The sequence below is a fragment of the Pipistrellus hanaki genome (assembly GCF_964339955.1).
Source record: "Pipistrellus hanaki genome assembly, chromosome: 15".
NCBI lineage: Eukaryota > Metazoa > Chordata > Mammalia > Chiroptera > Vespertilionidae > Pipistrellus > Pipistrellus hanaki.
The window spans coordinates 24632417-24647600 of record NC_140517.1 but is presented as its reverse complement, the minus strand read 5'-3'; the positions used below and the strand labels follow the sequence as shown (position 1 = coordinate 24647600).

General features: G+C 45.5%; 1 protein-coding gene across 1 annotated transcript in view; it reads left to right on the top strand.

The window, feature by feature from the left end:
• The first annotated feature begins 17 nt into the window (after positions 1-17).
• The window catches only part of LOC311633754 (uncharacterized protein C16orf74), a 57236-nt gene continuing 42069 nt past the window's right edge, over positions 18-15184 (top strand). The window contains exons 1-3 of the mRNA XM_084906817.1: positions 18-2858; positions 6287-6521; positions 8282-9241. The gene's annotated coding sequence lies outside the window, so the exon portion shown is untranslated. The remainder of the gene's footprint in view (positions 2859-6286; positions 6522-8281; positions 9242-15184) is intronic.

The following is a 15184-nucleotide window of genomic DNA, read 5'->3' as shown; positions in this document are numbered from 1 at the left end:
TCATCCAGTCCTGGGACTGGGCAGGTGCCCAGCGGTGCCTGAGAACCTGTGTGTTGGTGATCCGTGTCGGGAGGACAGCACTGCCCCACATGATGTGGAGCTAATGTAGCTGCAATTGTACACAGTGGGAATAAAGCCACTGTTGCTGAGAAACCTTCATCACTAACGGTGAAAACAAACATGTTGGTAATGGGAGCGCAGTGTAATGCTTCTCAGTCAACCAGAAAGCTTGTAACCTGCAGAATCAAAAAAGGGAAATGGAACAATACTAAGATTATTTTTAAAAGACAAGAACCAGTCCTAACTCTAACTTGCATGATTTTCTAAATGATTCTAATTTATGTCTTAAAAATAATTATTTCTTTTTTATTCAAAGTAACAGGAGCAAAACAAAACTTAAGACTCCCCAAGTTTTATAGAGCCTGTCTATAATGTATATACATAGAAGTTATTGTGGTTAAAACTTCCAATCATAGGAAGCTGATGAGGAAATTTGACAGTACTGTTGCATTTTTTTATATGAAATGCTAGAGGCTCAGTGCACAGATTTGTACACCAGAGGGGTCCCTCAGCCTGGCCTGCACCCTCTCACAATCTGAGACCCCTCAGGGGATGTCATACTTCTGGTTTTGACCCGATCCCCACCCATAGAGACTCGGCCTGTGGGAATCGGACCAAAACCGGCAGTCCGGCATCCCCCTAGGGATGTCATAGGATGCAAAGCAGCAGGCAGCCAGGAAGGAGCCTAAGCCTGGGCCAAGCAACCAGCTACTCCCACTGTGCCTGCTGTCGCCACCGCCCCCTTTCGGGTCAGCTGAGTGGCGCTCCCACTGTGGGAGTGCACTGACCACCAGGGGACAGCTCCTCCATTGAGCATCTGCCTCCTAGTGGTCAGTGCTCGTCACAGCTACCAGTCATAAGGTTGCTTAGGCTTTTATATATATAGATTGTGCAGAGTGCAGAGAATCCTATCTTTCCTACTGTCTTTTTCTTTGACTACTTGAAGGAAACTTGTAACAATGGGCACGATCTATTGAAGGGGTTTGGGACACAGCATTATTTCCTTTTAACAGGAAAATTTTTTTCAGACATTGCTTATAGCAGATGTGCTTTGATCCACCAAATTCCCTCTTTCCCTTCCGTCAAACACCTCTTACCCTTAACTTTTGAAGCTGACATTTATTTTGTGTGGGGAACATAAATGAGATGGTGGCCGAAACCGGTTTGGCTCAGTGGATAGAGCGTCAGCCTGCCAACTGAAAGGTCCTAGGTTCGATTCCGGTCAAGGGCATATACTGTACCTTGGTTGCAGGCATATCCCCAGTAGGGGATGTGCAAGAGGCAGCTGATTGATATTTCTCTCTCATCGATGTTTCTAACTCTCTATCCTTCTCCCTCCGTCTCTGTGAAAAATCAATAAAATATATATATTTTTTAAATAAAAATAAAATAAATGAAAGGGTGATGGATCAGTGCCCTTTATCTTTCTCACTGTCCTCACCTGAGAGCCCAGCACCATGGGCAATCTTGTTCCAAATGGGTTTGTATTTTTTTTTAAAAAGGGAGAAGAGTCACCTCCAGTATTTACCACAGAAAAGCCTGTCTTTTCCTGGGATTCAAATATGTGTGCTATCTGCAAGTCAGGGTCAGAGCTACTTGGAATCAAAGTGTGACTAAGACTAGTTTGGGAGGCATTTTAAAGATAGTCTTAAACCATGGTGGTTTTACCTCTATGTAGAATTCTTGCACTTGAGTCTCCCACCAGCTTCCCAGGAAGCATGTGTCATGTGTCATCCTCTAGTTTGCATTTTAACCTGGAACTAGGTCCTTTCTATGGATGAGTCAGATGTAGATTTTCAGAAGAAAGCATATAAGTATTCGGAAGGAAAGAACTTATTTGTGAAAAAGCAAAAACGTTTCCAAGATACAATACCTATTTCTAATTCTGAGTATGACATGTATTCACACTGTGCCTTTATATAGAAAATATTTAAAGGAGCAACATAAAGTATATTTGTTCATTAAAGACATCTTTGTCCATCAAAATGTTCTTAAATAATTCTTAAATCTGTAGGGCTTAGAGAGGAGAGAGGGTATGTGTGTGGAGATAGCCCTTACAGGCATCTATATGTTTATCATTCTGGTGAAAAATTGTATCTCTTGTATAACATCCATTCATTAAAAGGTGAGTAGGACAAATTAATTATTAATTTAGATAAAATTGTAATTTTCCGTTTTTAATCATGGTTGCATTTAAGAACAGGATACTACTAAACATGGAAAAGTGAGCAGTAACTTCATAAATAACGAAATGTGCTTGCTTTGGTTTTGCTAGTTCTAATGAAATTAGGTTACTTAGAAATCTTGAGTAATTTGAATTATCAGGTTAATTTCCCTGGGATCTGGTATTTTTAAGTCTCATCAGTATAAAAAGTTCTGTATAATTAGGTTTGATTTAATAGCTTATTTTTCTGATTGATGTACTTGGGAAATCTATTGTTCCTACATATAGTAATTCTCATCTTTCCTCGCCTACCTTTTTTGTCTTGCCTTCAAAAGAAAAATATTTGCTTCTAAAACTGCCCTTTTTTAGTATTATATCTGTCTTAACACAGTAGCTACTTTGACATCATGGTAAGTGGAAAATAGCCATGGGCATTAATCTCCATGCCCTGTGGACATTTTTAGCAATTTTACTGAAGAGAGCTGAATTTAAAAATAGACTTCCGCTCGCTAATTGACATTTGTTAAAGCTTTCCATCAAATCACTGTCTCTTAAGCATTGGATTTTTTTTTTTTTCAGTTCAATAGAAAGCCTTGCACAAACATTAGTTTGTGTTCCCCCTTCCATCTCTCAGGTAAGTGATATGTTACTTTAACTTCATTTCCATACACCTCAGAATCCAGAGGATAAATGTGTTTGTTCTCATAATGTTGACTGTCGCCCCTTAAAATACTTAGGATATTCTTGAATGGGATACAAAACCTGATCAAGTTTAGTATTTCTGTAGAAATAAATGGTCATTCTAAGGAGCCTTGTTTTCCATCAGGGTTAATTCTTGAGGTGGACATTTCCTTACAGTGATCTGGAGATTTTTCTTTAGAATGTGAGACCTAGTCCAGAACTGCAAGAATTGTGTTCTCTAGTCTTTGCTTTTAGAGTATCGCAAGTGCCAGCCAAACATCCACTGGAATTTGACTGGAGGAAACCTTTGGCTTGAACTTAGGTAGTCTTGTAAAGCAGAATAGCATCCTATATTTAGTGTTGTCTGAAACATTCCAGATATCAGTAAATCTATAAATGATTGAATTTCAGAATATTGTCAAAGTTCTATGGGCAAGGCTTCATGGGGTGTCTGCCCAAAGTAGGAGACTTGCTGAGTTTGCCAAGGGCCTTTGATACTCCCCAAGCACTGAGGATTAAGTGAAAACCTAAGATGGGCCGGATTTAGTGTCCTCCAGGTCCCCTACTTAATTACTAAAGAAAGTCGATAATTTCTCAGGATTGGATGTTCTCAAAAAAGAATCTTCCTGGCCAAAACCGGTTTGGCTCAGTGGATAGAGGATCGGCCTTTGGACTGAAAGGTTCGGTTCTGGTCAAGGGCATGTACCTTAGTTGCGGGCACATCCCCAGTAGGGGGTGTGCAAGAGGCAGCTGATCAATGATTCTCTCTCATCGATGTTTCTAACTCTCTATCCCTCTCTCTTCCTCTCTGTAAAAAATCAATAAAATATATTATAAAAAAAAAAAAAGACTCTTCCTGTTGCCCCCAGCAGTGCTTCATTTTTTGCTTGATAAGTCCAGATGCTGCAGTGGCATCTAGTAGCGACTAATAGGTAGTGATTAGTCGGAGTGCCAGGTGTGAAGCCCAGCTTTGCCATATTCTAATTTTGCGGTTGTGGGAATTACCTCTCGTGTCTTGTCTGAAAAATGAGAGAGGTAACACCTACATGCAGTGATGTCATAAAGGCCGCTGGGTCTTCACTTAATAGAATGTATTGGGCCTGCACTGACAAAAGTTCATAACTGCCGATGTTTTAACAATTCTAGAACATCCTACTGGCCAGACTGACAAGTTCTAGTAAACATTCATTGAACATCTATTGAGTGAATAAGTGAATAAATGAAAACAGCAGGTTACATTTCTTGCTTTTGTTTGTATTGCCTTCCCAACCTGTGATGTTGAGGAATGAGTGTAAGAAATACAGAGGAGTCACTATAGTCAAGCTGCCAAATTACTAAAATCAAGTAGCTGAGGCAGAGGAACCATCTCTTGCTTTAACTAGCCTGAAATTTAAACTTTTGAACCTCAGATAAATAGGTCCTATAGATAACCCTGGTTACCCCTGAGGAACTTGGGAAAGATGGTCACAGGTCCAGAACACCAGTCATCTAAGATCACCATCTTGGACCAATCCAGGGGCTTGCGGGACCGGCCCTGCTGGTGTGGCTCAGTGGTTGATCAGGAACCAAGAGGTCACAGTTTGATTCCCGGTCAGGGCACATGCCCAATTTGTGGGCTTGATCCCCAGTTCGGAGGCAGCTGACCAATGATTCTTTCTCATCATTGATGTTTCTATCTTCCTCCCTCTCTAAAATCAATAAAAATATATATTTTTTAAAAGAATGTGGGACTGATTCTTCTTAAGAGCATACTTTTTACTATAAGAATTCTCAGGTTTTCTTCAGAATATGCTGGATATTACCTACTTGTGTTTATGATTTACAAACTCTAAGAACCTTGAATAAAACCATTTATTTCTAGCCAGTCTGACTTTTGTGCTCAGTTGGGGAGGCTGATACCAATATTGATGTAGTTAACATTCTTGTATGTGCTTTTTCATGCACATAGGTACTCAATTCTTTTAGGGTTTTATGTATATGTGAACCCGTTGAGGAGTGTGTGTTCAACTTTTTAGAATATAGTGTCAGTTGAAAACCCTACCCCACAGAGTGTGAGCGCTCCAATTTCTCCATATCTTCACCCAACACTTTGTTATCAGTCTTTTTAATTTTAGACATTTTGATAATGATTAATGGTATCTAATGGGTTATTGGCCTAAATATGAAAAGTAAAATGATAAAGCTTCCAGAAAATAACAGGAGAATGTATTCATGACATTGGGCTTGGCAATTTTTTTAAATTTATTTTTATTGATTTCAGAGAGGAAGGGAGAGGGAAAACGAGATAGAAATATCAATGATGATAGAGAATCATCCCCACACTGGGGATTGACTAGAATTGAACCTGGGCTGATCTCTCTCCACAAAGCCAAACCAACCAGGGCTTGGCAAAGATTTTTAAACAAGATACAAACAATAAATTATATTACATTACAATCACAATACCTTAAAAAAAAGTCCAAAATATCTATCGAAATATATTTAAAATTACAGGTCAATTTAAAAAATTCATCAAGCACCTCCCAAAAAACACCCAAATGGCCAATAAGCATATGAAAATGTGTTCAACTAATGTCATCAAAAAGAAGCAAATTAAAAACGTTAGTTCGTTTTTTTGTTTGTTTAATTTTTTACTGAATTCAGAGAGAGAGAGAGAAAAACATCAATGGTGAGAGAGAATCATTGATCAGCTGCCCCTGCATGCCCTCTGCTGGAGATCGAGCCCAGAAACCTGGGTAAATGCCCTTGCTGAATAGAATAATGCCCTCCAGGTTCATGGGTCAATGCTCAACCACCGAGCCACACTAGCTGAGTGAGAGTCCATTTTTTAATGGGAAGAAAATGTCAAGAAGCAGAATTCCCTGCATGTGCATATTCCAAACGTCCTGGATACCCCAGGACAATGTCACACACTTGACTCACATATTGTCAGAATACATCCAAAGAAAGCAGCCTCCATAACTAAGAATACTGGGTAGGGGAAAGAGAAACATTAATGATGAGAGGATCATTGATCAGCTGCCTCCTGCACGCCCCCTACTGGGGATCAAGCATGCAACTCAGTTATGTGCCCTTGTCTGGAATCTAACCTGAGACTTCAGTCCACTGGCCAATGCTCTATGCCCTGAGGCAATCCAGCTATGGCTGGGCAGAGCATTCTTAAAACAGCTTTCATATCTAGCTAGGCAGATAGTAACAGTTTTGGCTTTGAGGATCTTAGCTGTGGGTTTTTCCTAGACTACTTAGGACCATTCCCCCTGCAGACTTTCAGGAATATTACCCTGTTTCCCCGAAAATAAGACAGTGTCTTATATTAATTTTTTCTCCCAAAGTTGCGCTAGGTCTTATTTTCGGGGGATGTCTTATCTTTCCATGTGCTAGGTCTTATTTTCAGAGGATGTCTTATTTTCGGGGAAACACGTACTATTGATGTGGCCTGCCGCCTCTACCATCAGGCCTCCACCTGGTCCTGTCCTGCAGCTCAGAGCTAGACCTTCTGGAGTGGAATTGTTCTGCTAATCACCTGTAATTCCTGGAATTTACTCACTGCCTGCCTTCTGAGGAGCTCAAAAACCTTTTGTAGATCCTGCTGATAAAATGGCTGCCCGGAGGTCAGGTAAGCTCTCTGCCAAATTACTTCTGGGCTAAGAGGCAGTCCTCAAACTCGACAGAGAGGCGGGGTGCCTTTATAGCAGGCTCTTCACAGCTGGAGCCCTGGGGAGGAAGGTATTTTTCATCCAAGCATTATGGGATTATCCTGGAGGGATGGTATGAGAGTGGTTATCAGTGTGAGCTGATGCACCCCCAGATGCAGCCACACACCAAGTGTCATTAACATCTGGGCAAAGGGGAACTGAGGCAGGCCAGCAGCAGGAAGGAGGAGAGTGTGTTTTGGTTGGGAGACTAGTAGAGCAAATAGATGGGGAGAAGCCCAGGGCCCAAAGGATGTTAAGATTCAGCTGGGTATTTTTCTGTTTTCAGCAAGGGGTCCCTTGGCTTCCTTCCCAAATTGCGCCAGGGCAGGGAAAGCCTACCCAGTCAACTAAAGAAAAGGTGAGGCCACAGTGCCTTTTCCTGGAACATACCTGGCCACCTACCAACCCAGAGGGCAGGATACAAAACCCCCAAACTGCCGAAACCGGTTTGGCTCAATGGATAGAGCGTCGGCTTGGGGACTGAAGGGCCCCGGGTTCGATTCCGGTCAAGGGCATGTACCTTGGTTTCGGGCATATCCCCAGTAGGGGGTGTGCAAGAGGCAGCTGATCGATGACTCTGTCTCATCGATGTTTCTAGCTCTCTCCCTCTCTGTACAAAATCAATAAAATATATATATTTTTAAAAAAAAAAACAAACTGCAGGCCCTCCTCCCTTTGGTGTGCCCAGGAAGTACACACAATCGCCAGTTAGCGAGCTGAGCTGGGGTTGACCGGGCCTGCAGTGATATCCAATACTCAGCCCCAAGCTGCTGGGGCAGGGCTCCTGGGATGGACTTAGACTCCCAGCTGAGAATGGAAGAAGCTGAGGTTAGAGTCAGATGGTCCTGACAGGCCGTACCTGCCCAGGTGACAGGCTGCCTTCACCTGCACCCTTTCCACCCTAAGCAGAGGATGAGAGCAGCAGCTGAGCTGGGCTGGCACTGGTTTTGTCCTGGGCGCTTTGATGCGTGAGGTGACAATTCTAGAAATCAGGACAAGTCTGGGAAAACGGCCACCGTGACCATTTCCCCTCCTATCTTCCAGCTGTGCCTTGAGACTCCCTCAATTACTGCTGGAGCCCTGGTTCCAATGTGCCTCCAATTCCTGCCATTTAGAACAGCTGTTTTAACAAAATGGGTGGATATCTGCTGTGGCTGGGTGGTGGTCAATGGCTAGAGGCCAAGGTCGGCCATTGGCAGCCTAAAGACACCCTAGGAAGAAAAAGTCACTAAGGGTGTTGTCCCACAACGGTGGCAGAGTGCACTGGGCTGAATATGGTCCTTGCACAGACTCTTGGCGAGGAGAACCCTGAGTTCACTCCTCTCTAGTCTAATCTGATGTGTGCTGCAGAAGCCAAGGCCTCTGCTTCTTCCACTCAGAGATGGTGTCTGGGCATGGGGCGGGGGTAGGACTCAGCCAGCCCACAGCCTCCTGTGCCCAACTCCACTTCCTGTGCCTTCCAGGGTCCACTGCTGGCTTAAATTCCAACCACATCCTTTACTTATGAGGAGGGTCAGAGTTGAGCCTTTTAGTGATGCTTTCATTTGAACCCCAAAAGGCTCCGGAGTTAAGTGGCAGCCAGGGGAATGTGCTGGGAAAAGAGGCCGGACACTCCCTGCCCTGGCGAGCTTCGTCTCCCCTTCCAGAACTGCTGAGTGAGTGAACTCGGTGCTCTTCACAGGTCCGAGCAGACGTCCTCACCATGGCTGACTTGGTTCTTGTCCGCTTGCTGGAAATCCCAGTCTCTGCCCGGCTGGTCTCACCGCCAACCACAGCACTGGGCCCGTGGGCAGACCTGGTAGCTCTCTACCCACACTGTCCACCCGCTCACATGTGCTGCCTGTCTGGCGTGTTTCAGTTGGAAGTCCTCAGGCTGGGGTTGCTCTTGCTCTAGGGCTGCTTGCCTGCCATCTCGCATGGGCTTAATTTGAGCACAATACCCAGTCCCACCACCATTATTATGAGGGCACCTGTCCTGCTGTAGGGAACAGTGGTCTGCTTTTCCTCTCCATGACCCAGGCAGCCTGCTCACAGGGGAGTCTGTGCAAGATGACCCTGGAGCCTGGAAACCGCCCTCCCAGGCTCTCAGAGTCACCAGGTCAACCCTCCCCATAAACCAGGTGTGGCGTCACATGCCTGACACACCCACACTCGGGGAACTCGAGGGTCTTGAGGCACCGCACCCCAGTTCTGACTGCCAGAAATTCCCCCTCCCCCCCCCGCTATATATAAACCATTTCCTGAAACTCCCCCACAACGGCCCCATGGGAGTCCCAGGAGAGCCTTTAGAGATGGTCACGTCCTTCCTCCCCCGTCATGGTTTGATTCCCTTTACCACGTGGTTTCCATCCTCTGCATGGGCTCCAGTTGGTCCGTTTCTCTATCCTCAAGGCCAGAACTGGGGGAATGAGCCAGGGATTAATGACACAGAGTAAGCCACGGGGGCCATTGGAAGGCCTGAGCTTAAAGATAATTTCCCTTCTCTGCAAAGGGCAGGCATTTAGTCCAAATGGGCAGAGTCAGGAGTGAGTCAGGCCAGCAGGGGACAGGGAGCAGCCACAGCCCAGATGGCCACCCCAGACAAGCAAGCGACTCTCCAGGGGCTGAGATGCCAGGCGGCCGCTGATCTCTTCTCCTAGAGGTAAGAGGGGGGCTGCCAGGAGCCTTGCAGGGGCTCCCTCGCAGGGAGAGCAGCCCGTTCCCCACTGCCTCCAGAGGCTCGGGGAGGGCCCTCTCTTTTTGTACTTGCTATTTGACTTCTCATCGATATTTAACATCAGCTGCGTGCCCAGCAGTGTGGCAAGCACTTTCCTATACCTCTTTTCCTAAATTATAAAAATGGTATCATTATTTTCTTTCGTAAACTCCCTGTGTTTTGGGGTTTTTTTTTGTTTTGTTTTGTTTTGTTTTGGGGGGGGGGGGTTGTATATGTAAAGATTACAGTTTATACTAGAGAAAGAAGTGGCAGAGCTGCTTCCTTCCACCCGCCCCCCACCCTCAGCAAACCACAGTTCAGTGTGAGTCACTCCAGTTTAAATTAAATGAGATACTGAAATTAAATGGCATGTAGAAAAGAAAGTTCATTTTCTTCTCACCGTTGAGTGCCAGTGCCCCGGGGAACGTGGTATTCATCTGTGGCACAATTCATTTGCTCCGAGAGCGGAGCCCGCTGCCAAGGAAATTCCGAGTACTCGGTTTTGTCTTCAGGCTGCAAGGGAGCCGTGACCCCCTTCCCTCCCCGCTGAGGCTGCCAGGCCTTCCTGGGAGGTGAGCTTCCCCCTTCGGTCCCGGGGCAACTTAAAGGCAGATAAAAGATTCATCCCCCGTCTGTGCCCGCCCCCACTGGATATATTTGTAGCTGGGACATGTAAAGATGAGACTGCTGGTGCCCAAGGCCTCAGCAGCATTTAATAAGCTGCTGCATTTGGGGATGGAGGGGAGAGGGAGGCTAAAGTCAGTGGGCAGCACTTTGGTTTCCCAGATGGGCTTGTCCAAGGCAAACTGTCTGCAGCCAGAGCAGGCACCCCCTGCCTCTCCCAGGACTAAACTGAGCCCTGAGCACTGGGGAGTGATTTGCACCTGCGGACTTGGAAAAATGATTTTTTCAGTCTCCAGTAAAGGAAAGAGATAAGCTCTGATTCCAGGCAGTATACGGAAGGGGGTCAAAATGCCAGTTGTGAACCTGGCTGGCTGAGCTCAAATCCTGGGCCCTCCACTTACTAACTGGTATTGCTGGGCAACTTAACTTCTCTGCCTCAGTGTCTTCACCTATAAAATGGGGATAAGGATGTTATTAAGTCAGTTCATTATGTCCAGCACATAGTAAGCACTCAATAAATATTCACAACCATTATTGATTAAGGACTTATATTACCAGATACTGGTTGTGAAAAAATAGCCACATTTTTGCCCCACATCAACTCAATGACATAAGTATTATTATCTCATATTTCAGATGTGGAAGCTGCAGCACAGAAAGGATAGGTGACTTTCTCAGGCTGTTCATTAATTCCTATTTTTAATTCAGAGGAGTTTTTATTTTTTTTGTTATGAAATAGCTCAAATGTAGAAAAGTACAGAGAACACCTTACCATGCACTCATAACAAGTACTTAATGTGGATTAGCCTTTTGCCATATTTGCGGAAGTTTCGAAGAGATAAAATGTTAAGATCATACTTCCTTTGTCTGCCTCTCCCAGAATCGCCCACTCCTCTGAAGCCCTCTCAGAGTTCTACAGTGTTTAGAAACTGCTTTGTCTTCTTTGAGATGTTCAGATCGCTGTCATGCCATGTAATTTTGCTTTTCTGCCGCTCAATAAGCTTTTGAGTTTTCCCAGGTGGATACACATAGATCCAGTTCTTTTATGTTGGCTGCTGTATAGTTTTCCATTGAATGAGTAGGTCATGATAATACGCCACAGATTGTCTACTCATTCTTCTGAAAAACAGAGCATTTCCAAGTTCAAGCATTTACCCAAGATGCTACAGTGATCATGCTCATGCCGTCTCCTCGTCTCACATGCACAGGTTTCTGGGAGACGCATCCATCAGTGGGTGGCAGGGCACAAGCTTCCTCGGACGTTGCCAGGTTGCCCCCCAGGAGTTTCCCTTCCCCTCCACGATCAAGGAGGGGGTTCTCAGCTCTCGGGCCAGGACCGGCACTTACAAGTTTCCAGTCTGATAGACATCTCTCTGTGGTCAGTTCATTAAAGGCTTGCCAGCATCTGCAGCTCGCCAGGCACCATGCAGGGGTACCAAGTGACTAAGCAGGGCCCAGGAGCCCCATCTCCAGAGCCCACTTGGTAAACTCTAGACAGACAGAACCACTCTGGAACCCTTAGTGCTTATCTGGCTTCGATAAGCACATCATTGGCTGCTTACATGTTTGCCCACCCCCGGAGTAGGCAGTGATCCCCTCCAGTAAGGGGAATGGGCGTTACTTAGATCAGTGCTGTCTGATATGGCAGCTGACAGCCACATGTGGCTCCTGGGGACATGACATGTGGCTGGTCTGATTCAAGACGTGCTCTCAGTGTAAATTCACACCAGCTTTGGAAAGATTGAGTATGGAAGAAGAAGAAAAAAAAGAATGTAAGCGATCTTATTCACAATTTTTTCATTGATTACATGTTGAGATGATAACTTTTGAATTACATGAACTGTTATTTAAATGAATTTTGCCTGTTTCTTTTTACTTTTGTAACGAGGCTCCTAGGAAATCATAAATGGCACCTGTGACTCAGATTAGGTTTCAGTTGGATGGTGCAGCCCTAGACTTTGCCAGGTCGGCCGGTGCCTTGTGGCAGGTGCCAGGGAAAGTTGGATGAATGAATGAAGGATGCTTGAGAACAGGAGGACTGCAGTCCCTCTGGCTCTAGTCCTGTCATTCCCGGGCTGTACAGAGAGGCTGGACCCTTGCATAACAACCCTGACCCTCTCCTCTCCTCCCTTCTTCTGCCCCAGAGGGAGTGAGGGAGTGTGCTGCCCACGGAGGGAAGATGGTTGTCGCCAGGCCAGCCTCCCCCTGAGCAGGGCCTCACAGAAAGCCCCACATATACCAGGGAAAAGATGTCCTTTGGGGTCTAGAGAGCACCCTCAGCTCTCTCCCAGCTCAACCCTGCTGGCACTGTCCCCGTGCGTTCATTCACAGCCACGGGAGGCCAGGGCCACACTATAGAGGGCTTGGGCCAGCTGCTCTGAGAAGAAGGCCAAGGGTGCTTGGTCCCCGGGCACAGTGCCCAGGCCCTGCACCCCACAGCACCCGCTTTGATGCCTTGCAAAAGGTTAACTTTGAAGCTGCCAGTCAGGCAGCTGAACCAGGCAAGGCTTGGAAAAAAGAGCTCTCAGGCCTCCTCTCATCCACAGCCCCTGCGGAGTGATCCCTACTAGATGGTCTGAATTGTCTGGGAATTCCCCTCTCTTTCCAAAGATGTGCAGAACCGTACCCATTTGTAATCCTTGGGAAGAAATATATTTCACTTAATGTTTCTGATAACTGAATCTTACCCCTTTAAGGCACAATGGTTAAACATATTTTAATGGTTTCACATGGGGAGCATTTAACAACAGCATTTATCTTTTTTTCTGTGACAAATAATGACCATTAGGTTTGAGGCTGGCCCATTGTCTGGCAATGCCCTCAGGTACTATTAAACATGGAGGACTGCCAAAACCGGTTTGGCTCAGAGAATAGAGCACAGCCTGTGGACTGAAAGGTCCCAGGTTCGATTCCGGTCAAGGGCATGTACATTGGTTGCGGGCACATCCCGAGTGAATCAACTGGGGGTTGATCGATGTTTCTAACTCTCTATCCCTCTCTCAGTCTCTCTTCCTCTCTGTAAAAAGTTAATAAAATGTATAAAAAATAAATAAATAAATAAATAAATAAATAAATAAATAAAATAAGTTTGGTTGAAAGAAAGAAAGAAAGAAAGAAAGAAAGAAAGAAAGAAAGAAAGAAAGAAATGACTCCACTAAGCTGAGCAGGAAAAGCCAGGTTTGTTCAATAGGTGTAAAATAAATGCAGAGGTTTGGACCAGGTCTTGCCTCTAAGCCCTGGGTGGTCTTTAGCACAGGACTTTGAGATGTGGACAGGTGAGGTCCCAAAACATGCTCTCTTATTTTTTTAAAAAAGTTGTGTTTTTTTTTTTTGTTTTTTTTTTTGTTTTAATTTAGAGATAGAAAGGGAGAAAGATAGAGAGATAGAAACATTGATGAGAGAGAATCATGGATCAGCTGTCTCCTGCCTGCCCCACACTGGGGATCAAGCCTGAATTCCGGGCATGTGTCCTGACAGGAATCAAACCAAGGACCTCTTGGTTCGTGGATCGATGCTTAACCACTGAGACACTGGCCGGGCCCCAAACATGCTATTAAATAAATGGCATTGCTGCCTTTGTAAGAACACATTGGTATGTGAACAAGAATGCCTATCAAAAGCAATAACTTGCCCTAGCTGGTTTGGCTCAGTGGATAGAGTGTCAGCCTACGGACTGAAGGGTCTCGGGTTCGATTCTGGTCAAGGCCACATGCCTGGGTTGTGGGCTAGATCCCCAGTAGTGCGTGCAGGAGGCAGCCATCAGTGATTCTCTGTCATTGGTGTTTTTCTATCCCTTCCTCTCTGAAATCAATAAAAACATATTTTTTAAAAAAGCAACAACTCCCGTACAGATCACAAAGGACCAATCTTGTTGTCTTCCAAGATGGTTCCAAGGTCTGCTGTTACCCTGAATTTGGCACAATCTAAATTAATTCAATGAGGTAAACTTACTCATGGGTTTCCGGAAGCACTGACAGGGAGCCATTCTTGGCTGCTCCTGCCCCACAGATCCCACTGCTTCCTCCCCGCCTCTCAGGAACTCGCCCACCTCTCCATACTCCCCACCTCAACCCCAGCCCAGATTGGGGCTTCTGACTCTCCTGCCTCAGGTCCCGCCCCAGAGCCCCGCACACATGGAAATCCCACCCAAACCCACCATTAAGCACCACTGGTTTAGAAACATTTGAAAAAATAATTCTTAGGATTTTTCATTTGAAGTTATTTGGCTAGTCAGTAACTTATTAAATTTAACATTGGTTTTGAGTGCTCAGCAGTCATGCATAGGCGGAGGAATGTTTGGGAAGGAAGCTAAACCTTGATGTGTTTTCAAAGGTACTGAAACGTTGTGAAGGCGGACTTTAACGACAAATAACATCTCAGTGTCTTAAGTAAACTTCTATTAGCTTCTGTGTTGCAGGCTTTCTCTATATTTGGGGACCCATGGATTTCTTTTCTTTTTTTTAATATATTTTATTGATATTTCACAGAGAGGAGGAAGGGAGAGAGATAGAGAGCTAGAAACGTCGATGAGAGAGAAACATCGACCAGCTGCCTCTTGCACACCCCCCACCGGGGATGTGCCCGCAACAAATGTACATGCCCTTGACCGGAATCGAACCTGGGACCCTTCAGTCCGCAGACCGACGCTCTACCACTGAGCCAAACCGGCTTCGGCTCTTTTTTAATTTAACTTTTGGACTGGGCAATCCATTCTCCTGATTCAAGTTTCAAAAGAGACAAGGGGATAAAGCCTCTGTCCCAGCCCTCCCTTTCTCCTCCCTCCCCTGCAGGCAGCTGGCAGTTCTGTGTCTGGCGGAGCCCTCCAGACAATGTAGATACATAAGCAAAGGCACAGCCATGTTCTCCTCCTTCGTTATATTTTTAAATATATCCTTATTGATTTCAGAAAGGAAGGGAGAGGGAGAGATAGAAACATCAATGACAGAGAAACATTGATTGGCTGCCTCCTGCACTCCCCACACTGGGCATCGAGCCCACAACCTGGGCATGTGCCCTGACCAGGAATCGAACCGTGACCTCCTGGTTCATAGGTCGACGCTCACCCATTGAGCCACATGGGCTAGGCTCTTCTCCCTTTCTAATGAAAGTATTGAACATTTTTATTGGACATGAAGAGCTGTTATTCTTATTGCAGAGCAACCTTTTCTGTTTTTGTTCTCTGGAACAATCTGAGATCCCACAGGCAGGTCCACCTCCGGGTGCAGCACCCTCCCCCTCCAGGCCGCCGCCCTGAGGCAGTGGAGC